Here is a 24714-nt window from a genome sequence, read left to right as displayed (position 1 = left end):
AATGAATGCCTCCTCTAAATTTCATTTTTTATATGGATATCCTTTGGTATATCCCGCTGTGCTGAGGTTTTATTATCAGAGGTCTTTTCTTTCGAATGGGGGAGTAGGTTTCTTTACCTATTAAACAGAGCTTCCAAATCTTCCTAGCCGGGGCCAGGAAAATGCCAATTTCAAAAGCAATGCTGCCAACTTCGTCAAGTTGGGACTCCCTAGCGGTGGTAGAAAATTGGTGAGAGTGACCTTCGATCCCAATTAACAACGTTCCGCGCTTCCCATCTTCAAAAACAGCCTTTGTGCCTTTTGAACGTCCAGTCCTATAAATGTAGATTTGGGTTCTTCCGAGTCTGGGAAGGGGAGAAAAATCTTATGAATTACTTGGCAAAACTCAAGACTGGAATTCCTGGTGCAAAGCTCCGAGGGAGGGAGGGAGAACAGAGTTGCTTTTGTGGGATGGGAGGCGAGCTGGCAACGGCCCTGTGAATCTGAAGTTCTTGAGAAGGTGACCTCCGCACATCCACTCCATCCCCCGCGCTGGTGGGCAGGAGATCTCTGCAAGATGGTGGAGAGCCAAACGTCCACCTTCCTTCCCTCTTCTCTTTACTCTCTGAAAGTTTGCACACATGTGTTGAGGTAATTCCCCGTTAGGAGAATGAGCGCATACAGGGAGACGTATTTGAGAGGAGTGTTTGAATAATACACACACAGTACACAGATACACTGTACAGTCAATGTAGGTTTTTACTTCCAGAAAGGTTTAAGCAAAGTCCAAAATAAGCAATCCAAAGTCATTCACAGGTAAAATCAGTCAGTTTTCAATCCAGGGATAATCCAAATATCAAATTCCAGTGTCAGAAACAGTTCAGTATCAGACTTACATTAAATCCAGTAATATCAGTCAATTAGAAGAAATGGAGGAACGGCAATATTTTCCAACAGAAGGAAACAGATACTCACTCAGACACATTCTCTTCTGAGACTAAGACTAAACAACCCAGGTTTCTTGGCTCCATCTTATGGCTGTTTGAGAAACCACACCCAATATTGCATGCTCTTGCATTCCCTTAAAGATATAGTACTAAAATGTTTATCCTGGTTTATATATTTCTAACCCAAATGCCTGTTAGGTGACTTATATTCCTAACAACATGTCTGTCTGCTCCCTCTTGATTTCCTTCCGATTTCTGGGTTCATTTTGTCTTGAAGGACCTCGCAAAGAGAAGTTGTCTTCATCAGCTGGTTCGGTTTTAGCAGAAATAACCAAATCAGGGGCATGATACTTTTTAGTGGAAGTCCTGTTGAGTTCCACAAAGGCAGTAAATACCATTGAAATATAGAGTCGCAGAGTTGGAGGTCTTCTGGTCCACCAAAGCAGGAGAGACCCAAAACCAGTAATGGTGAGCCTTGCTGGCACGGAGTGCCCAAACCGAAATGCGCACCTGTGGCAGAACCCTGGAAACCAAAGACCAGCTGGCTGGGGCGCGTGCTGACCAGGAGCGCTGGAAACCTGAAGACCATCTGGCCAGCACGCGCAGGCACACCGGCCATCTGGTCTTTGGGTTTCCGGTGTGCGCGAATATCAGTTGGCCATTGCGCATGTGCACGCCAGAAACCAGAACAGCAGAGAGGGCTCTGCATGCCACTTCTGTCTGCCTGCCTGCTTATCCTGTCTGTCTGTCTGTCATGTATCTTCTTAAAAGCCTCCAGGGATGAAGCGCCCACAACTTCTGGAGGCAGGCTGTTCCACTGGTTAATTCTCCTTCCTCACTATCAGGAAATTTCTTCTTAGTTCCAGGTTGCTTTTCTCTTTGATTAGTTTCCATCCGTTGTTTCTTGTCTTGCCTTCTGTCTTGCCTTTTTGTTTGTCTGTCTGTGTATGTGTGTGTGTGTGTGTGTGTGTGTGTGTTTATATGTATATACTGTACATATGTGTATATACATACACGCAATAATTAGACAATATACAGAAAGTTGGAATACTAAAATCATACCTTTGTGAGATTATGTATGAGTATATATGTGTGTGTGTGCGTGTGTTTGCATATATGTATGTATGCATGTATGTATTCTTATATTCTATATATATATAAAAGCGAAATACCACTCAAGTATCATCACAAAATCTCCAGAACCAAAAAGCCTACAAATTTGAGATTTGCCAGGTATATTCCTCTTGGCTTCTAGGCTCACTAAGAAAGGATTTTTTGAAATGACGAACAGAGCATTAGTATTTCCTATATTATTATTAACACGCTCTGATGCTAAGGAGTTCTATTCCCCTTCTCCACCTGAAAAGAAATCTGTTCCAAATGCAAAACAAAAGCAGAGGAGAGGAGTTTCAGTTTCAGTTTCAGAGCACCAAGCAGCTTTGAGTACAGAACAGTTGAGCTAAGTCATGCCCAGGCTCCTTTCTGTCTCCTTGCTCACACAGCAAATACTGTTTCACTTTCCAAACAGCCCTCAACTCTCTCACACTGACAGGACGCTAGCCAGATGAATACCAATGGATGCTGGTAGGCAGAGACAGATTTTTTTTTTCCTCCTTATTTTTCTCCCCCCAAAACAGCCCAATCACATAGTTTTGTAGCGAAGCACGGGGTATCCAGCTTTTCTATATAGAATAGAATAGGAATAGAATAGAATTAGAATTAGAATTAGAATAGAATAGAATAGAATAGAATAGGGGGAAGGGAAGGGAGAATGGAATGGAATGGAATAGAATAGAATAGAATAGAATAGAATAGAATAGAATAGAATAGAATAGAATAGAATAGAATTCCTTATTGGCCAAGTGTAATTAGACACACAAGGAATTCTTTTCTGCTGCGTAAGCTCTCAGTATACTTACAACAATAGTATATGTACTGTATATACGTATGTGTATATACCACTAAATTTGTAGACACATATTTAGAATGAGAAATCTAAATCGTACCTTTGTTGAGGTTATAGATATATAGATACATATATACATACTTACATGTATATGTATATGGGGCGTGTATATATATATATGTGTGTGTGTGTGTGTGTGTGTGTGTGTGTGTGTATATATATATATATATATATATATATATATATATATATATATATATATGCAAACAACATGTATGTAAACACTGTCTGCCCGCATAATGTGTCTTTGAGAATCAACCCCCGAGGTGTGCTATTCGGGGATAATGTATGCATGCGCACGTTTCCATTTTGCTTTCTTCTGCCCCTTCTGGAGATGTATTTTGGGCTTCTCAAATAAGCAAAGGAGAAGCCCCTGGCTCCCTTCACAGTTTGACATCTCAGCGGTTCAGAAGAGGCCGGATCACCGACTCCGCTGACCTCTTTCCTGGGGGTGTTGTCCTGAGTTTGAGAAACTTGGCCCCTACTTATTATAAATGAGAAAAACCACAGTGCAGCTGGGAGAGCGGTATTTTTGGATTCTTGTGTGAAAGGAAAAGGGCCAGAAAAGCCCCAGTGCCAAATTTTCATATTCCCAGGAAATTAATTCAACCCTGGAGATGACTTCGCTTTGGACTTTTTAACTCATCAAGATAACGTTTATGTCTCCTCGACAACCCCTCCAAAAGTTTGGGTTGATGAACATCGCCGTAATCTCTCCGCACGCTTATTCGGCAGAAACGCACAACCATTTTTTAAAATCCGTTACAGATTGTCCTTGATTTACGACCATTTGTTTAGTGACTGAAGTTACAACGGCCCTCAAAAAAAAGGGACTTATGACCATTGTTCACATTTAACGACCGTCATAGTGTCTCCATGATCATGTGATAAAAATGTAGGCACCTGGGGCCACTGGCATGTATTTACCCCACGTTCTGGAATTGTGTGATCGTCCTTGTGACGTTCCCATCTGGCTTCCAACAATCGATGGGGAGAGCCAGATCCATTTAATGACAACATGATTCAATTAAGTGCAGTGATTTTTACTTAACCATGGTTTAAAAAGCAAAAGGTCTTATAATTGGATGTGATTCTCTTAGCAAATGTTTTGTTCCAGCAAACGAAAATCTGGTTTCGATCTTGGTCCAGAGTTGGTATTCAGCAGGTTCTGACCGGTTCTAGAGAACCGGTAGCGGACATTTTGAGTAGTTCAAAGAACCAGGAAATACCACCTCTGACTGGTCCCGCCCCCATCTATTTTCCACCTCCCAAGTCCCAGCTGATTGGCTGGGTCTTCTTTGGTTGCCCTGCACAGGAGAACAGAGCTGGAAAGCAGGTTAGTGGAGAGGGAATGGGGATTTTATAGTATCCTTCCTCTACCACACCCACCAACCCATGCCACACCCACAGGACCAGTAGTAAAAAAAAAAAAATTGAATCCCATCACTGTCTTGGCCATACCTCAAGGACTACCTGTTACAATTAGAAATGATTTGGTTAATTGTGGGCCCGAAGTCTTTTCTTTCCTGTCCTTTATATAAATTGGTATATTCATTCTAAAAAAAAAGTCTTTGAAAGATTTTGCTGTCCATACAAGTCTTATTTTTCTCTTGAAACTTGGTTATTGTTTTCTCAGCTTGTAGGCCAACCATCTCCCTTATTTGTTTGCAAAAAAAGCGTTTGAAAAAAAGCATTGTTTTGCCTATTTATTTTCAATATTTGAAACAGTCAGCTAAGAAATTTGTTGTTGCAATCATTTTAGTTGATCAAGTTTGTTAGCATCTTCTGGTGAATTCTGGACTTCCTTTCCCTTCTGTTTAATTTCTTGTAGCACATTTTGGATTTTTTTTTTTTTCGTCCACGTTCCTCTTAAATGCTGAATTGTATTGTATATAATGTCCTCGTATCACAGTGGCCTTACGAGCATTCCAAACTCTTGTCAAATTGGTTCCCTTACCTAACTTATTATTAAAATAGTCTTTTAACAGATTAACAGAAGGGACCTTGTAGATCATCTAGTCCAACCCCCCACCCAAGATGACCCTACACCATTTCTGACAAATGGCAGTCCAATCTCTTCTTGAAAGCTTCCAGTGAAGAAGCTCCCACAACTTCCGAAGGCAACTTCAATTCCATGGGTTGATAGTTCTCACTGTCAGAAAGTTTCACCTTATTTCCAGGTTGAATCTTTCCTTGTTCTGTTTCCATCCATTATTCCTTGTCTGGCCTACAGGCACTTTAGAAAATAGCTTGATCTCTTCCTTTCTGTGGCAGCCCCTCAAATATTGGAAGACCGCTATCATGTCTCCCCTGGTCCTTCTCTTCACCAGACTAGCCATGCCCAGTTCCTGCAACCGTTCATCATATGTTTTATCCTCCAGTCCCCTAATCATCCTGGTTGCTCTTCTCTGTACTTTTTCCAGAGTCTCAACATCTAAGTGTGGCCTTACTAAGGTTTTATAGAGTGGTATTAGTACCTCCCTTGATCTCGATTGTATCTCTCCGTTAATGCAAATTAGGATTGCATTAGCTTTTTTGGCTGCTGCTGCACACTGCTGGCTCATATTTAGCTGCTTGTCCACTAAGACTCCAAGATCCCTCTCACAGTCAGTGTTATTAAGCCTGGTTTCCCCCAGTCTATATGTGTCCTTTGGATTTTTCTTGCCTAAGTGTAAGATTTTACTTTTCTCTCCATTGAATTTCAGTCTTGGAATACCTGCTTGCGTTCTTTAACAATCTGTGGTCTCTTTCCTAACTGACCAAGTTGGTGGGATTGACAACTGTGCTTGGAACTCTTACTGGAATTCCTGTAAAAACGTTAAGCATCCAGCAAAATAATTCAGGTGTGCGTTGCATCCTGTATGAGTTGCAGGCAAGGAGCAGGTATGAAATTTGCAGATTTGCTGTAAAAGTATTAAGAAAGACTCTCTCACCAACGCCTACCGTGTTAGAAGATCAAAGGTAGATTGTGTGGATACAGTCACGAACCTCATCCAGTTCCTTTTGTTACGGAGAAGGGTGCTTTGAGATATTTCTAAGACGTCACAGGTCCTGTGAAGCTCCCATCTTCGTGAGATCAAAGAAACGGGCCTCTTTCCAAGCAGCGGTTTAAAAAGATCTAACTGGCATTGATTTCTAAGGGATCTTAGAACAAAAGAACTGAATCTCTCCTCCTGGAAATAACGAGATTTCAAATTGCTTTAGTCGTGAGTACCCACGATCCCTATTTTGCAGGGTTAGTCATGCTGAAGAAAATATTCATTTACAGGCCGTCCTTGAATTACAACCACAATTGAGTTCAAAATGTCTGTTGCTAAGCAAGAGAGTTGTAAGTTTTACGACCTTGCCACATTTTTTTAAGGGAGTCGCTTCAGCTGATAAATTACCATATTTGTTGCTCTATAAGAAGCTCTGGACCATAAGACACACATTAGCTTTAGAGGAGGAAAGCAAGGGAGGGCGGAATCTGCCTCTGCCTCCCAGCATCCATCTGGTATTCATCCTGCAGCAAACGCTGGTAGTTGGTTGTTGTGGTTGTTGTGGTCTGCTGGTAGCCTGCGGAGACAGCACAAGAGTCGGACAGTGGGGAGGAACATGGGCCAATCCGGGAGTCTGGGGGGGAGACTCGGACGAGAGTCCTGCATCCGATACAGAGATGGGGTCAGGGCCATCTGGGAGTTGTGTGCCGACTCTGGAGCCTCCAGAATTTGACAGCAGCGAGACAGAGGAACAAGGGGAGCCTGTTCCCAGTGCGCGCATGTGCAGAGCTGCCAGAAGGCAAGAACAGTTCAGACAAAAGGGGCAACTTGGGAGTAAAGCTTGAAGGTGATTGGTCCTCGCATAAGACATAAAGGAGGAGCAAAGGGACAGGAACCATTGCAGGAAGCAACTTTGTTCGCTCTGTTCGGATTAAACCTTGAAGCTCTCCGTGGACTTTGTACTCCGTTTGACTTGTTTCAGTTAATTTGGCACTTTAGTTGTTGGCAGCAATTCAAAGAAGATAAAGGTGGGTGCTTATCTCGAGAGACTGTTTTGGGACTCATTACGGGCTGGGAATGAACAATTCCCAGCCGTTGAAATAAAAAGAGGGTTGTTTGGACTAAGCGTGTGATTAATTACAGTCTCAGGAAGCCTTGGTCAGAACACTGGTCAGCTTCAGCATATTATTGCAGCCTCAGCATTTGGCTTGTCAGGGCTCCACTCTGTTGCACCCACCACTGGTCAACTGAGCTGAGCTGCCACCGGCGGGGAACACTGGAGCCTTCGCTGCCGAGCAGCTGACTGGTAGTTGGATCAGCCTCCTGGAATTCTGTTGGTCAGCTGTTCTATGTGGCGGGGATCAGAATACGGCTTATTGCCACCAGTTTGCTGCCGCCGGCTATTCGGTGTCCACCGATCACTGCTGCCTGTTCAATGGCAAACGGGCAGCAGCAATAGGCAGTGACTGGTGATCTTCGCCGTCTAGAACAGGAGGCCGATCCAACCGCCAATCAGCTGCTTGGCAGCAAAGGCTCCAGCGTTCCCCGGCGGCAGCGCACCAGCCCCCCTCCCTCCCACTGCAGTATTCGCTCTTTAAGACGCACAGACACTTTTTGGGGGGGAGTGTGTCTTATAGTGTGAACAATACAGTAGTTACCCTGTTAAGTGAATCTGGCTTCCCCATTGACTTGTCTTCAGAATGGATCACGTGACCTTGGGAAACAGCAATGGTCATAAATGTGAACCAGTTGCCAAGCATCTGAATTTTGATCGCAGAGTGGGTCAAATTTTTCAACTTTTCACCTTCCAAACATCAGGGGTGCTCAAAAGGTTCTCACATGCTTTGTGGATTGTAAAGATATATGGGTTAAACTATAATGTAATTTACTCGTGCTTGGTAAGTAACTACATATATATCGTAACTTGTTAACATTTTGTTTCATTTGGGGATGCTACAACCGTTGTAACTGAAAAACGGTCATAAGTCACATTTTTCAGTGTAACTTTGAATGGTTACTGAACAAACAAACTGTTGTAAATTGAGAATTACCTATATTTGATTTATTTACCATGCCTCTTCCAACTCTGTTATTCTGTTATATTGATGGCCGTGTCTCACACTTATGACCCATGTTCATGAGATCAATATTCAAACATGGCAGCTGACTCAGATTTATGACCGTTGTAGTATCCCCAGGATCATGTAAACCCCCTTTTTGCAACTTTCTGATAAGCCTAGTCAACGGGGAAATCTGATTCACTTAACAACTGTGTTATTAACTTAACACCTGTAGCAATTCCCTGAACAACCGGAGCAAGAAAGTTCGTAAAATGGGGCAACACTCACTTAGCGACGGGAGTGTTGGGCTCCACTGTGGTCATGTCGAGGACTACCTGTAAAATAATCCAGTCGATTTTGGGGACGAGCGCCACAGTGGTAAAATGCTACTGGTTAGGCCTGGTTCGGCCCAACCGGTAGCAAAAATTGCTACTGCTTTGGCCCAACCAGTAGTAAAAAAAAGCTCTGATGATCAGCTGTGAGGAGAAAGAAGGGAAAAGCGCAGGATCGGCCCTCCCACTCGCCCCTTTTTTGTTCTTTATCCTCTCAGCGTCAACTCATAAAATATTTCTGTGGTCTTTTTAGAGTTGCCAGCGGAAAGGGAGGGGAGAGCAGTGAGCAGCTTGCATTCCATAAATGTTTTCAAAGATAGTTTCTAGGTGATGGAAGTTTCTGCTGCAAAAAAATCAAACTGGAGAGTATGATTGATGACTCCTGGCTATGGATGTGTCCCATTGGAGAATATGAATTATAATACACCCAGGGGGTGGGCGGGAAACCAGGGTCAAGGGTGACAATGAATCACCCTTGTCTCAGAGTCAGCTACACCCAGGCAGCGCCAACGTGTTTACTCCTAATAAATCATCTTTTAAGTTTTGGAAGTTTGGCTAGAGACTCATGATTGGAATGGGGGTAATTGCTGGAGCCCTGACACCCAGCTGATTGGCATGGCAGAGCCTCAGCTGGTGGTTTGGAAAGCTGCGTGTGCACGATCAACGAACTGGTAGGGAAACTGGTAGAATCCCACTACCGGAGCGGAGATGGAACCGCTGACTCCAAAGAGATTCATGGTCTGTTTGTCTTTGGTTACTCGAGCTTCTTCTTGTCGGAGTGAATCTCTGCAGGGCATTTGGTAAACATGGTTTCAAATGACAACTCCAATTTCTTTCGCAGGGATTTGTAAACTGTGATCAGCTGCCGTAGGAGTGACACCTGCAAAAACCCATTTTTTTTTGCATGACTCACAAAATCCAATGCCTGAGTATGTGAATAGTGAAACCTCACTTTGTCAACCCGGGAGGCTGTTTATCCCGACACAAAGACCAATTCAATTCATTTCTTTATGTTATGTCTACGCGTACCAGTTTACTTTTGATTGCTGTCTTGTGATTCACGCGTTATGCTAAGTTGTTATTTGCTTTATTGTGATTTATTGAATGATATAGTCACTACAGATAAAAAGAGTTGGAAGGGACCTTGTAGGTCATCTAGTCCAAGCCCCTGCCCAAGTAGGAAACCCTACATCATTCCTGACAAATGGCAGTCCAGTCTCTTCTTGAAAGCCTCCAGTGATGAAGCTCCCACAACTTCCGAAGGCAACTTCTGTTCCATAGGTTGATTGTCCTCGCTTTCAGAAAATTTCTCCTTATTTCTAGGTTGAATCTCTCCATCCATTATTCCTTGTTTGGCCTTAGGGTGCTTTGGAAAACAGCTTGACTTCCTCCTCTCTGTGGCAGCCCCTCAAATATTGGAAGACTGCTATCATGTCTCCCCTGGTCCTTCTCTTCACTAGACTAGCCATGCCCAGTTCCTGCAACCGTTCATCGTATGTTTTTTTCGCCTGTCCCCTAATCATCTTGGTTGCTCTTCTCTGGACCTCTTCTAGAGTTTATGCAGTTAGTTTAGAAAGTGTCATTGGATGATTCATGAATCAGACTAGTCTTGGGGTTATTTTCCCACTTTGGAATGAGGTGTCAAGTTTGATGGGGTCTTTTATACCCTTTTTTTCTTTTTAATCAGTGATGGCATTAGAAAAATAAGTATTGCTTTGCTGAGTATAAAATCATACTGTTGGAAGAACTCTTTTAGAGCATCAAGCCAATCATCTAATAAGTTGCAGGTATCCAAATTGAGCAATAGAAGAAAATGTTTGCTGATGTGGTATTTGAATATTTGATAGCACTGAGTACATAGTTTGGTAATGAAACATCTGTGAGAAAATAGCCAAGGTCAGGGCCTCACAAATCCAAATTCTCTCACTGTATTTCAATCAGGAAGTATTAATGACTACTCCTTAAGTCTGTTTTTATCTGCTGTGCCTCTCCTTAAACATCATCCTATCCAACCCACATTTAAATAACTTGTTGTTCAGAATATCTTAAGATGCCTGGCTAAAATCAAGCTATATTACACCTACAGTGTTCCCATAATCAACTAAGTCAGCTGATCAGCCTGGCATTCCGTGATAACCTCTGATAATTACTGCTATTGTCAGGAAGAACACAAAGATCAGGGCTCCAATAATACATGCCCATTCAAATCATAAGTCTCTAGCCACATCTCTCGGAGTAAAAAAAAATGATTTATTAGGAGTGAACATGTCGGCGTTACCTGGGTGCAGCCAACACTAATATACATCATACATTTCCTCCTTGACCCTGGTCTTCCCCCCACCCCCTGGATGTATATTCTCCAATGGGACACATTCATAGCCAAGAGTTGTTCAGACATGCTCTCCAGTAATAATCTTGTGCGCCAACAACTTTGGCTGCCTAGCAGTTACGAAATGGCTGCCTAGCAGTTAAGAAATGCACTACTTTCCCCACTCTCTTTCTGCTGGCATCTAAAAAGATCGAAGAAGTATTTTTTAGTTGACAGATATATATATACAGGTAGTCCTCGATTTACAAATTCATTTAGTGACCGTTCAAAGTTACAACGGCACTGAAAAAAAGCGACTTACGACCGTTTTTCACAGTTACAACCTTTGCAACATCCCCATGATCATGTGTTCAGAATTCAGATGCTTGGCAATTGGTTCATACTTACGACCGTTGCTGTTTTCCAAGGTCATGTGATTCCCAAAGTCGATGGGAAAGCCAGGTTCACTTAACAACCGGGTTGCTAACTTTATCAACTGCAGTGATTCACATAACAACCAGGGCAAGAAAGGTCATAAAATGGGGCAAAACTCACTTAACAAATGTCTCACTTCATGACAGAACTTTTGAGCTCAGTTACAGTCGTAAACTGAGGACTAACTGTATTTGCGTATCATTTTCAAAAAAGAATGTTACCTTTTAAGCCAGTACCTAATTCTTAACTCAAGAATTACTTACTATAGAACCTAGAATAATAGTGTTGAAAGGGATCTTGGAGATCTTCTAGTCCAACCCCCTGCTCTTGCAGAAGACCCTATACCCTTTCAGACAATTGGTTATCCAATCTCTTAAAATCCACCAGTAATGACGCACCCACAGCTTCTAGATACAGGAAGTCCTCAATTAATGACTGCTCCTTTCAGCGACCATTCAGAGTTACGGTGGTGCTGAATGAGTAACATTTACAACCAGTCCTTGAAGTTGTAACTCGAGGATCTCTCTCGTTCACCTTGCAATCCTTCAATATCTCAGCTCAAATCTTCATTCAGGACAAAAATCCAGTTTTCAGCAACCAGTTGTAGGTGACAAGCCGTTCCTTGTACAAAGAGTAATTAGAACTCCTACTCAAGCCAGGGAGAAGGTTACCTGGGGACAAATCTCTGCCCGTGGAGTGCAGCGAAACTAATGGGCTCCTCAAAGGTCCTTGCGACATCCTTGTGGTTCCTTTTTAAGGACGCACTTAAAATCCTTTTTTGGTCTCTGCAAATCACGAACAAGTAAACATATCTTTTGAAAAAGCCATTGTGCGTTTTGGATAAGATTGACCTTTCTGAAGGAAGGATTTTGTAAAAGTTCTTTTATTTCGGTGATTTTTTTTTCACTTTTAACAAACTGTTCTGTTAAGTCAAGGATCACTTGCAGACAGTAAAATCTTCCATGTATTAAAGTTGGTTTGATATGGATTCAAAAAAAATAACAAACCAGTAAAGTCATCATGTATTAAATTTTCTTTGATATTTTTTTTGAATCCATATCAAACCAAGTTCAATGTAGAGAAAAGTAAAGTCCTACACTTAGGCAAGAAAAATGAAAAGGACACATATAGACTGGGTGAAACCAGGCTCAATAGCAGTAACTGGGAGAGGGATCTTAGTGGACAAGCAGCTAAAGAGGAGCCAGCAATGTGCAGCAGCAGCCAAAAAAGCCAATGCAGTCCTAAGTTGCATTAACAGAGGGATACAATTGAGATCAAGGGAGGTAGTAATACCACTCTATAACACCTTAGTAAGACAACACCTAAAGTACTGCATCCAGTTTTGTTCACCACACTATAAAAAAGATGTTGAGACTCTAGAAAAAGTGCAGAGAAGAGCAACCAGGATGATTAGGGGACTGGAGACTAAAACATGAAGAACGGTTACAGGAACTGGGCTTGGCTAGTCTAGTGAAGAGAAGGACCAGGGGAGACATGATAGCATCTTCCAATATTTGAGGGGCTGCCACAGGGAGGATGGGGTCAAGCTATTCTCCTGAGAGCCGTTCGGATCATCCAGTGTGTGGGAGGTGCTCCAGTTCTGCGTCGTTGTAGGCTGAGCTTAATTACTGAGGAACGCTCCGCCTCCGTCACGTGGCTCTCCCTTGCGTTCCCCAGTTTGCGCTCAGCCTACGTGAGATTAGGCTGTGTAATTCTTTTTCTCTCTCTGGCCGATTCAAGCTATTAACTTTCAGGTTTGATTTTTGATTTAAAAGGGACGATCCTTCCTTCCTTAGCCTGCTCGTATAGGAGATACAAGGGAGCACGTTTTCTTCGCCCCTGGGAGTTGTAGAACGGGTGGCTTTAGCGCTCGGCGCCAATCCCCCCAATTCGGACGTTTCCTGCCGTTCTTTTCGCCGCGATCGCAGCGCAAGGCTTGTTTAAACGCGCCAGATAGCGCTGCTGGCATTCTCCCACCGCTAACGCCGCTTACAGCAAGTAGGGGAACAGCTTTAACTACCTTCTCTCGGCATTCCAGGTGCCAGAGAGGTCCCTACTCAGCCCTGAGCAGCCCGTAATTACAGGAGCGTGGGCGGTCGCTTTTGGGCACCGCGCCGTCGGGCGCCATTCTTGAGGCCTCGTTGCTGCTGGTGACTGATTTTACATACAGGCCCTCAACCAGAGGACCGATTGATTAATCTGTGAATTTGAACAATATTGTTGGCCTTCCGCAGCTGGCTCAGGGCAGAATTTAGCAGCCTATCCCTCCCGGTTGTTGTCTGGGAGCTCCAGCTGCCAGAGGCCTCATTACAGCCTCAGGCGTTCTAATTCGAAACATTGGTGTCAGTTAGCAGAAGAATCATAGAATATTAATAATTATAATCTTATTTTAATAATACTAATAATATTAACAATAATAATAATAATAATAATATCAGTAATAATAGTAATAATAGTAGTAACAGTAATAATATTACTATTGATCACAACTGTATAACTGCATCTTTGCAGGTCTAGATTCATATATATATGTGTATACATACACATATATAGACTTATTAATGAATTCCTACAACACCCACTGGAGGCCAAGCCTTGGGGTGCACAGAACCTTAATAATTAGACCAACTGCTATATTATAGAATTTATACATCTAAATTCCAAAAGGGGGTGTGGACCAGCTGAAAGGACACCCGGCCTTTGTTGTAGGTCGAACCCTTGGCGAGCCAACCGCCCTTAAAATTGTATTGTAGTCCTTTCTCTATAATGGCAGATGACAACTTCAACAAGCGCCCTTCTTTGAAGGCCAAATCTAAATCCTATCACCTGCGCAAACAGGCTAAGGAAGCCCCTAAGGAAGCCCCTAAGGAGACCTCCAAGGCTTCTCAGAGAGACGCCCTCGACATCATAGGGCTCTAGAGAAGGAATTTGACAGGCGATCTAGAGAGGCACAACCGGTTCTTCCAACCCTCCTGCCCTCAGCTCCTTCTACCTCCTCCCCCCTCCTCCAGTTTGTTCTCCCTCTCCAGGCACAGCCCATCCCAGGGACAACAGGTTCCCGGTCCATCGACCAGACGGACTCCTGAAGCTACATTCACGCCACGGCCGCTGGCCTGTGCCCAGAGGAGGCTGTCACACCAGAGATTCCTGCACACGTGCAGGCTTGGATGGAACGGGCCATTCGCCAGGGGATAGCAGAGGGCCTTCAGCAGAGGGTCAGGTCAGTCCCCCTCATTGGCGTCTGAACTCGATCCGCCATCTGTCAGGTCCTCGCCCAGATCGGATCCCTTTCATGGTCAGGTACCTTTACAAGGGGGCAGCCCTCTTCCAGAAAGAGATCTGGAGGAGGCCATGGAAGATCAGTTTGGGGTGGAGGAGGAACTGGAATGGGGGTCTATGCACCAAGAGGAGCTCCTATCGGAGGTAGACCTCTTGGAGGGGGACATGTCCGAGGATCGAGGCCTTACCCGGACCAACCCACTGTTACGGGACTGTTCAAACCACACATGTTCAAGTCGCTGTTATTCAAAGCCAGGATTATTTCTGGCCTGTCCGTGCAGCCCTCCTTGACTCTCTCCTCCCGGCAGAAGGCCAGGAGGATGTCATTTAGACAGCCCGTGGTGGAGCGGTGGTAATCCCGGCCCCACCCTTATTTCACGACCTGGTCTCTAACCAGCTGAATTCCACTAGGGCTCCCCGCCCCATCCAGCCTGGACAAGAGGTTCTTCAACCTCAAGTCAAGCTTCTGCGACTTACTTAATTCTCCCGGGTAAATGACCCCATCGTTGGCCTGGCCTCTTCGTCGTCCCCCAGTGATCCTCTAGAGGCCCTAAAGCCCGAGGACTAGAGGTCTGAGCTCGCCCTCCGTAGGGCTCATCAAGCAGACACCTGGGCCATTAGATCAGCCACTGCCGCCTTCCTTCTTCACCAGATTTCTATCCGGTGACTTCGTCAACTAAAGCAGCACGTCTCCCCTCCAACCCTAGGGCTCAACAGGACGTAGCAAAATTGTTGGCCGCGGCAGAGTTCTCCGCCGATGCCACCTACCATGCGGTTAAGTTTTCCGCACGAGCAATAACATCCCACGTCATAGCTCGCCGCCTGCTCTGGCTCAAGCACTGGCAGGCGGGCATAAAAACAAGGTTAAGCTGGCCTCGCCCCCATAAAGGGGGACAAAATATTGGGTTCTGCTTTGGACCCCTTGCTTTCTGAAACCGAAACAAGAAAAATTTCTCCCTCCTCTTTTCGGAGGTCAGAATCTAGAGCCCCTCAGCCATTTCGGAGAGGTTCCTCCCGTCCCTTCTACCAGTCCCCTTCCCGCCCAGGTACCTAGGCCATTCCTTCCGGCCATTCCAGCCCCAGGACCAAACCGATCCGGGCGACAGGAACAGGAGGGGCAGCGGCTACAGGCACCCCTCCAGGGGTTCAGGAGGAAGCCCTTCCGGCGTAGATAGATCCCGTCCCTCCCTTCCCATCGGCGGCCGCCTCTGGCACCTCGCCGACCGATGGGACCCCTCCACTTCTGATGCTTGGGTCCGTGATACCATTAGACTTGGTCTCACGCTTGAGTTCCAGCGCGCCCCTCCTGACTTCTTCATGGCATCCCCCCTCAAGGACCCTCCAAACGCAACCTAATGGATTCAGCAATCCGTCATCTCCTCACCATACAGGCCATTCAACCCGTCCCACCATCCCAGCGTGGACAGGGGTTCTATCCTCACCTCTTCGTGGTCCCTAAATCCTCTGGTGGATGGAGGGCCATTCTGGACCTGAAACGTCTTAACCGTTATTTGGTTTATCGCAGTTTCAAGATGCACACCCTACAGTCCATCTTACTCAGCATCCGGCAGGGGATTGGCTATCCTCCATAGACCTTTCCGAGACATACCTTCACATCCCTATCCGGCCCTCCCATTTCAAATTCCTCAGGTTCTGCTACAACCATCGCCACTTCCAATATGTGGCCCTTCCTTTGGGCTGGCCTCGGCCCGGGAACCTTCACCAAGGGCCTCGCGGCCCTGGCGGCCCACCTCAGGAACCTCCCGGTCCGCCTCCATTGTTATCTGGATGACATCCTCATCCTCTCTCCCTCCAAAACCCACGCAGAGAGGCATTTTAGAGCTACTCTCTCAGCCCTCCAAGACCATGGCTTCCTAGTTAATTGGCAAAGAGCCAACTGTCACCATCTACACGGATCACCCCTTGGGGGCCGTCATTGACTCAGTTCAGGGTAAAGTTTTCCTTTCCTCGGAAGAGATTCCTTAGCATCCAGGAAGCCATCAAACATATCAGGTGATCAAGGAAGGTAACAATTTTAGGATTGTCTAAATTACTGGGTACATGGTCTCTTGTATTTCCATTGTTCCATGGGCCCGTTTACACTCTAAATCCCTACAGTGTTTCCTGCTCCCGTTCCAGCGGGCCGGCAGAAGCAATTCAAAGGCCTCAGTCACGGTGCCTTCAAGGGTCCTCACGTCTCTCCTCTGGTGGACCCGTCCCACCATCAACAAGGGCCATTTCTTCAAGGAGCCCCAACGCCTCTCCTCACCACAGACGCCAGCCTGTCCGGATGGGGCGCCCACATCCACTCCTCTCAACACAGGGCAGATGGTCACAGGTAGACCGGGAATACAGTATAAGCGGGTTGGAACTCCGCGCGATCCACTTGGCCCGCGCAAATTCCTTCCACACGTATGCGGGCGGCATGTCCTCATACCCACGGACAACGTCACCGCCAAGGCTCACGTCAACCGACAGGGGGCACCCAGTCCATCTGTTTGATGAGAGAGGCCGCGCACCTTGCCATTGGGCGGAGAGCAACCTCCTCTCCTCAAAGCCGAACACATCTCAGGGGACTCAAACTCTCAAGCGGATTGGCTAAGCAGGACCACGGTCGACCAGTCCGAGTGGCGCATCCACCGTTACTGTTCAGGGAGGCGACCAGGATGTTCGGTCTTCCATTGGTGGATCTCTTCGCCTCCCCGCTCAACACACAACTACCCAGGTTTTTCTCCAGGTACCCCTCCCACGGGGCCGAGAATTACGACGCCCTCCGTGTCCCTGGCACACAGGGCTCCGATATGCATTCCCTCCACTAGCCCTGCTTCCCAGAATCATCCAGAAGCTTATCTCCGAGAGAGCGGAGCTGATTCTAGGGGCCCCCTCGGGCCCAGGCGCCCTTGATTTGCGGACCTCCGCAACTGTCGGTGGCCCCTCCCTGGAAAATTCCTTCCAACAGGATTTCCTTCTCCCAGGGGCCCCTCCGACACCGGACCCTCAGTGGCTCCAGTTAGCCGTTTGGAGGTTGAGCGGAACTTTTAAAAAAGCGAACACTTTTCTGACCAGGTTATTACTACCATTTTAGCTGCCAGGCGACCTTCAACAACCCGTATATACGAGCGCCACTTGGAATAGCTTCTGCAAGTGGTGCCATAGTCTCCAGGTCAACCCGATTTCACCTCCCATCGCTCAGGTCTTGGGGCTTCTCCAAGAGGGCTTGAGGAAAGGGTTTCTACAAACACCTTGCGGCGTCAGGTCGCAGCTCTCTCAACAGTCATTGCCTGTGATAATCTGGGTTCCCTCTCCCACCACCCTCGTATTCGGACATTCCTCAGAGGAGCCACCAACTTGTGTCCACCAACCGTACATCGATATCCTACCTGGGATCTTGATAGGGTCCTGGTGTCCCTCACTAAACATCCCTTTGAGCCCCTCAGGAGGCCTCACCCCAGTTCTTAACGTTCAAAGTCGTGTTCCTGGTGACTATTACTTCGCCCGCCGAATATCAGAGCTTGCAGCCTTGTCGGTAAGGAAGGACCTTTGCATCTTCCATGCCGACGGGTGGTCCTCCGACCGGATCCCACCTTCCTGCCCAAGGTCAACTCGGCCTTCCATAGGGCTCAGGAACTCACACTCCCGAACTTCTGCCCCAATCCCTCTCGGGAAGGGAGCAGCTTTGGCACACCCTGGACGTTAGGCGGGCCCTATGCGTTACATTAAACGTACTCAGCCCTTCCGGAGATCAGAATCCTTATTTCTTCCAGCCCAATTCACTAGGCCATAAGGTGTCCCCGTCTACCACCGGCCGCTGGATTAGGGCTACTATTGCCAAGGCCTATTTGTCCCAGGCCCTGCCGGTACCCAGGGGATCACAGCGCACTCCACCAGAAGTGCAGCTACCTCGGCAGCTTGGGCCACTCAGGCTCCAATTTCCGACATTTGTAGGGCAGCCACTGGGCATCCCTTCTCCTCTCATTAGACACTATAAGATAGACACGTTTGCCTCGGCGGAGGCTTCGTTTGGTAGACGAGTCCTTCAGCAAGTCTTTAGGAAACCTCAGAGGTTGCAGGGCCAGACGGAGTCCCCGTGGGACAGCCAAGCTTTGGTATGTCCCACACACTGGATGATCCGAACGGCTCTCAGGAGAATGGGCGTTGGTTCTTACCTGACACGCCGATTCTCTGAGGCCGTGAGGATCATCCAGCCCCACCCTTTAGATTTGCCGTCTGGTGGGAACTTGTTTCGCCAATGAACTCTTTAGCATAGGAGGATGGGAGAACGACCTTCCTTCACTCTCGTCTTCGCGCAAACTGGGGAACGATAGGGAGCCACGTGACGGAGGGCGGAGCGTTCCTCAGTAATTAAGCTCAGCCTACAACGACGCAGACTGGAGCACCTCCCACACACTGGATGATCCTCACGGCCTCAGAGAATCGGCGTGTCAGGTAAGAACCAACGCCCATTTTCCAAGGCCAGACAAGGAATAATGGATGGAAACTGAACAAGGAGAGATTTAACCTGGAAATAAAGAAAAACTTTCCGACAGTGAGAACAATCAACCAGTGGAATTGCTTGCCCTCGGAGGTTGTGTGAGCTTCATCATTTGAGGCCTTCAAGAAGAGATTGGACTGCCATTTGTCAGAAATGGTGTAGGGTCCCCCGCTTGGGTGGGGTGTTGGACTAGATGACCTATAAAGTCCCTTTCAACTCCGATTATCTGTTATCTGTTAATACATGAAGGCCCTGAAAAAAAAGGGGCTTATGATCATTTTTCACACTTACGACTGTAGCAGCAATCCCCGTGGTCACGTGATTGAAATTCTGACTCATACTTATGACGGTTGCAGTGTCCCAAGGTTTGTGATGTCTTTTTGCAGCCTTCTGATAAGGAAAGAGAAGGCAGATTCACTCAAGAGTCATGTGACTAACTTTACAGCTGCACTGATTCACTTAACAACGACAAGAAAGGTCACAAAATGGGGCAAAACTCCCTTAAATGTCTCGCTTGGTGACAGAAATATCAGGCTGAATTGTGGTTGTAAGTCAAGGACTACCTATATTTCCGTTGATATAATCCTAAACTCTTCGGTTCAAAAACATATTTTTTCCCCCCAGGAAAATTAGCAGAGTTAAATCTTAGCTTTCAGGAACAAGAAAAAGGACCCAGCTGGCTGCAGAGATTAGATCTTTCATTTTTTAGTGGACTTCCTCTGTTGATTAAATTAAATGAAATTAAAAGGAACTTGGTTAAGTAGCAGATTTGTGCAAAAAGTTGTCGCCCTGCCAAGTCACTTTGCCCAACCGACTAACAAAGGATTCTTGGTCAGTTTGGCATCCTGTTAAAACTTTCCGGTTGGAAGGCTTTAAAAAAAAAAATTAGGTAATGAGCAATAACTTCCCTGGAAAGATTGTTTTTAAAATCCAGAGGTTATAGGTTTTAGGGTAGCATCTCAACCTGTCCTGTTCCTAGTCTGAATATTATTATTGTGTTAGAAGGAAAATCCACCTGGGTTCAGTTCCAAGTTGGGAGAAAGACGCTGGAAACAAAATGGAGGCTGGAGGTTGATTGGAAAGAAGGTTCATTTATTGGTGGACAGAACCACCAGGGTTTTGTGTTCTGGGGCAGCTGACTACTGGCTTGGTTTTACCTGGGATTTTTATACAGGTTTTTTTTTTTTTTACAGCATTGTGTAATTTGGAGGCTTGCCTTGTGTGTTTTTATTATTTGATTGGGTTTTTTAAATTTAACCTTTATTGAAGTTTGAAATATTAAAATACAAGTAAACCTAAAAATAACTTTTTACAAATCTCAATTTTCTTTGACAATACTAAAAAATCTTAGTTTTACATTTCCATACATTTCTAATTATTCATATACATATTTATATTTTCTTCTGATCTATACATTTCTTATTCCTATTACCTATCCATTAATATCTATTTTCCCAAACTCTGTAATATTTCGAGTCTTCCTTGTCTTATTTGATTGGTTTTTATTTGTTTTGCAAAGTGATGGCTCTTAATTATCACTTCCTTAGTCCTAACCCTGTCTGGCATGTGTAAATTGATTTTTATCCTGTTATCTATTGCCTCTAGCCTGCCTTTTATTTAATGGACAGGTATTATTTTCACTTTTCTCGGTATCCCGTCCACTCTGGAGCTGAAGTTCTTTTGTCTTGGGACAGGGTGGATTTGATCAAGTCAATTTAAATCACTAGTAAAAAGGCTTGGTTTAAATAAGTTCAATTTAAATCATATTGCAGAATATATACAGCCTCGTGCGACATAACTAAGCTTCATTTCATGCTGAATCAACTAAATTATTAATGTATCTCTAATAGAAAAGTATCTTTAGATGGATTTTTATTCCAAAAGCATTTTACTAAAATAAATTTGATATTTTTTTTAAAAAAATGATTTAAATAAAAAAAAATCCAATTTATTTGCTTCCAGATTTTATTATTATTATTTTTAATTATTGATTTTTATCCACTCTGTCTTGAGAATAGACTGACCCAATCTAAGAAGAAATTTCCTGGCAATTAGAACAATTAACCATTAGAACAACTTGCCTCCAGAAGTTCGTTTGTTTGTTTATTTATTTATTTGATTTGTCAATAGCTTACAAGATAATAGGTATAAGTATATACATAGTTATAAATACATGAAATGTGGGTACATATAAGAAAAATAAAAGAAACAATAGGACAGGGACGGTAAGCACGTTGGTATGCTTATGCATGCCCCCTACAGACCTCTTAGGAAAGGGGTGAGGTCAATAGTAGAAAATCTAAGGTTAAAGTTTTTGGGGTTTGGGGAAGAAACCACAGTCATGTAGAGCATTCCAGACATTGACCACTCTGTTGCTGAAGTCGTATTTCCTGCAATCAAGTTTGGTGCAGTTAACCTTGAGTTTGTATCTGTTGTGTGGTCTTGTGTTGTTATGGTTGAAGCTGAAGTATTCATTGACAGGTAAGTCATTGCAATGTATGATTTTTTTTTATATGTATGATTTTTCATAAAATTGATAAAATCGATAAAATCATAAAATACAAAAATCATAAAATTGATTTCACAAAAATCAATGTATGATTTTTATGAAAGTTGTGAGTGCTTCAACCCTGGAAGTTTTTAAAGAAGGGATTGGACAACCATTCGTCTGAAATGGTATAGGGTTTCCTGTCTGAGCAGGGAGTTGGACTAGAGGACCTTTAAGGTCCCTTCCAACTCTGTTATTCTTTTCTAATTTAATCTTTCTTAATGGACACAACATATCTGCTGGGGGCTATTAAGAAAGTCTGAGTCTGCTTTTTGTCTTGAGCATGTTTCTCCATTTCTCCCTTTGGGGAAATAAAATTTTTGGCCTTTTTTAATATAGGATCCAATCTGGGTCGGTCTTTGGGATCGGAAGTTTCGTCTTCCATCTTTGAAGTACGATCATAACAGAGCCTTCCCATTTACAGTGGGAAAAACAGTCATAAAGTCACTTTTTTTCAGGGCCAGCGTCAAATCCAAAGTCACTAAATGAAATGCTTGTAAGTTTGAGGACTGAGCCGTTTGAAGATTCTGTTCGGTGGATGTAGAATTTCAACCTGTCTCCTTTCCAGGTGTGGCTGGTGCAGTGTAACTTGGGAAAGTGCCAAGGATGGAAATCCAAGAACGGAGATGAAATTATTTGGCACAGCATTGGGCTATATCAGACACCATTCTGGAAATCTGTTCTAATTTTGGTAAGTCACTCAAGCGCTGAAGGATGATTGTCACAAACTGAGGTGAGCTGCTTTATTTGAGACGCCAGACCAGTCTTCTTCTGCTGGAGACGTTTTCAATTTCCATCCATTGTTAAATTCATCCGTTGCTTGTCGTTTTTGATGGATTTGGGATTTTCCCGGTATTGGGAGAAATATCCATCTGGGTTCAGTTTCAAGTGGGGAGAAAGACATTAGAAACATGGAGCCTGATAGGAAAGATGATTTATTGATGGACAGGACTACATAGGTTTGAAGTCCTGGGCAGCTGACCACATGGAGTGGAGAGTGAGGGTTATTTATACCTTCTCCTGGGCCTTTCCCTTGAGCTTCCTGTTCCTGTGGCAAGAGCATGTTTCTATTGGCTGTAGTCAGACTCCCATGGGGTCATGTGGAGTCATGTTTGTCTGAGTGAAGTTTGGTTGAACCTTGGGCTGATTCAATGTCCCCAGGTGATTTTGTAATGCAGTGAGCCCTGCTGCTAGATAACCCTATAATGTCCTGGAGGATCATGTCTTAATCGCATCACCCTGGAGCTGAAGATCTTTTGTTTTGTAGGTATACTGGCCCAGTCCTTCTCAATGGGCATCAAATATCTGCTGGGGCAGAGAGTTGAAGTTCTGAGTTTTTGTCTTTAGAAACATGTTTCTCCTTTAGGGAAAATACAATATTCTGCCTTTTTAATATTTCCTAAATATTCTTCTAGGAGAGGGGTAAGTTCCCTCACCATCAATAAAAGTGCGGAGAGTGAATTTGGTGTCCCTTGTTCTGAGTTTTTGCGATAGGAGAATGGAAAGAGAATTTCAACTGAATGGATGAAATGTTGGCCAGTTTGTTCGAGAAAGGAAATGACACCACAAGGAGAGGCAGAAAGATATGCTTCCTGTAGGCAGCCGCTCCCACCAAAATGTACAGGAAGTCCTCGACTTACAACCGTTCATTTAGTGACCGTTCAAAAGTTACAACGGCACCCAAAAAAAGTAACTTAAAATTGTTGTCCAGGACCATTCCAGCATGGGAGTGGGATTTTTGGAGAGGATGAGGAGGATTGTAAGGTCTTCAATGCTGTCTGAGCTTGGTTGTTTTCTTGAAGACATTTCATTACCCAACTTGGTAACGTCATCAGTGCTAAGAAGGAGTGGGGTTTGCGGAGAGGAGGAGGAGGACTCTGAGGCCCATGGTCCTCTCTGAAGTTCATAGTTTTCTTGCAGATGTTCCATCACCCAGCACTGATGACGTTCTCTAGTTGGGTCATGAATCGTCTGCAAGAAAACAACCAAGCTCTGAGCACCTCACAATATTTGATAGTTCTACCCAAAATCTGAAGTTTAGTTGGAAGGTAGAAAAACACACCATTGTTCCCTACACAGGGATAAAAGGAGAAAATCCAGATTTGCTTAATTTAAAGAATGAAAAAGCACGGTGCCCATCTGTGTCCTTAACCATGAATGGATGGGTTTGAGAACTTAAACTGGGTTCCTTGGAGGAAGGGGGCTTGCTCCAGTGCAGGGGTGTCAAATTCAAAGTCCGTGGGCTGGATCTGGTCCATGGGGTGCTTAAATCCATCCCATGGGGCCGGATTGGAAATATCAAGGGACCTTCCCGTGGGGCCTCTGGTGGCCAAAAGAGGCTTCGTGCAGCCCCCCTGCACCTCGTTTTCACCCTCCATGGTCTCCTGCAGCACTCCTGCCTGCTGAAACCATGCCATAAATGGGCTGAAAATAGGGCCGAAAAATGGGCCAAAAATAGACGGAAAATTGGGCCAAAACATCAGAGAAATGGGCTCAAAACAGGCCAAAAAACAGGGTGAAAATGGGCCCAAACTATCCAAGACCTGGGCCCAAAACAGGTTGAAAAATGAATCCAAAATGGGCCAAAATGGGCCAAAAAATGGGCCAAAAATGAATCCAAAACAGGCCAAAAATGGGCCCAAAACGGGCTGAAAAATGAATCCAAAACAGGCCAAAAATAGGCCGAAATGGGCCCAAAACAGGTTGAAAAACAGGCTGAAAATGGACCCAAAATAGGCTAAAATGGGTTCAAAAATGGGCCAAAAGACAGACTCAAAATGGCCCCCAAATGGGATGAAAAATGGGCCAAAACATCCAAAAAATGGCTCCAAAACAGGGCAAAAATGGTCTGAAATTGGGCTCAAAGCATCCAAAAACTGGGCCCAAAACAGGCTGAAAGATGGGTCCAAAACAGGCCAAAAAATGGGCCAAAACATCAAAAAATGGCCAAAAACAGGCCCAAAACACACCGAAAAATAGCCATTTTTGGGCCGGCAGAGTGCTGCAGGAGGCATCCAGCCCACCCCCAGCCCGCAGTGGAGAACAACAATACTGATCCAGCCCTCCAAGGAATCCAGTTTGACACCCCTGCTCCAGTGCATCAGGGAAGCCCGAGGGATGTGGTGTTGAAGGCTACATTTTCAGGTGGGGGGGGGGAAGAGAACAGAGAGCCAGATCCTTGGAAGAAATGAGAAGGACCACCCTGGTCTTGTTGGGCCATCTGCATTTCAAAGCCAGCTCTTCAACCACATCAGAAGGCCTTGAAAGTGGAGGGGAACCTCTTGGGTTGGGAAATTGGGTTAGCAAAATGAGTCCCTCATGGACCCATTAGCTTTAAATGCTTCCATGTGACCCGCGATGGATTTGGGGAGATCTGTTCCTCCCGGTGAA

General features: G+C 44.9%; 1 protein-coding gene across 1 annotated transcript in view; it reads left to right on the top strand.

Annotated features, from left to right (window-relative positions):
• The window catches only part of PTP4A3 (protein tyrosine phosphatase 4A3), a 123218-nt gene that overhangs the window by 17927 nt on the left and 80577 nt on the right, over positions 1 to 24714 (top strand). The window contains exon 2 of the mRNA XM_087962266.1: positions 21893 to 22015. The gene's annotated coding sequence lies outside the window, so the exon portion shown is untranslated. The remainder of the gene's footprint in view (positions 1 to 21892; positions 22016 to 24714) is intronic.

The sequence above is a fragment of the Notechis scutatus genome, chromosome 3 (assembly GCF_049901735.1).
Source record: "Notechis scutatus isolate UNSWTSFEM ecotype Mainland chromosome 3, rNotScu1.2, whole genome shotgun sequence".
In the NCBI taxonomy this organism is placed as follows: domain Eukaryota; kingdom Metazoa; phylum Chordata; class Lepidosauria; order Squamata; family Elapidae; genus Notechis; species Notechis scutatus.
Note: the sequence above shows the minus strand (reverse complement) of the source record. Positions and strands in the feature narration are given on the sequence as shown.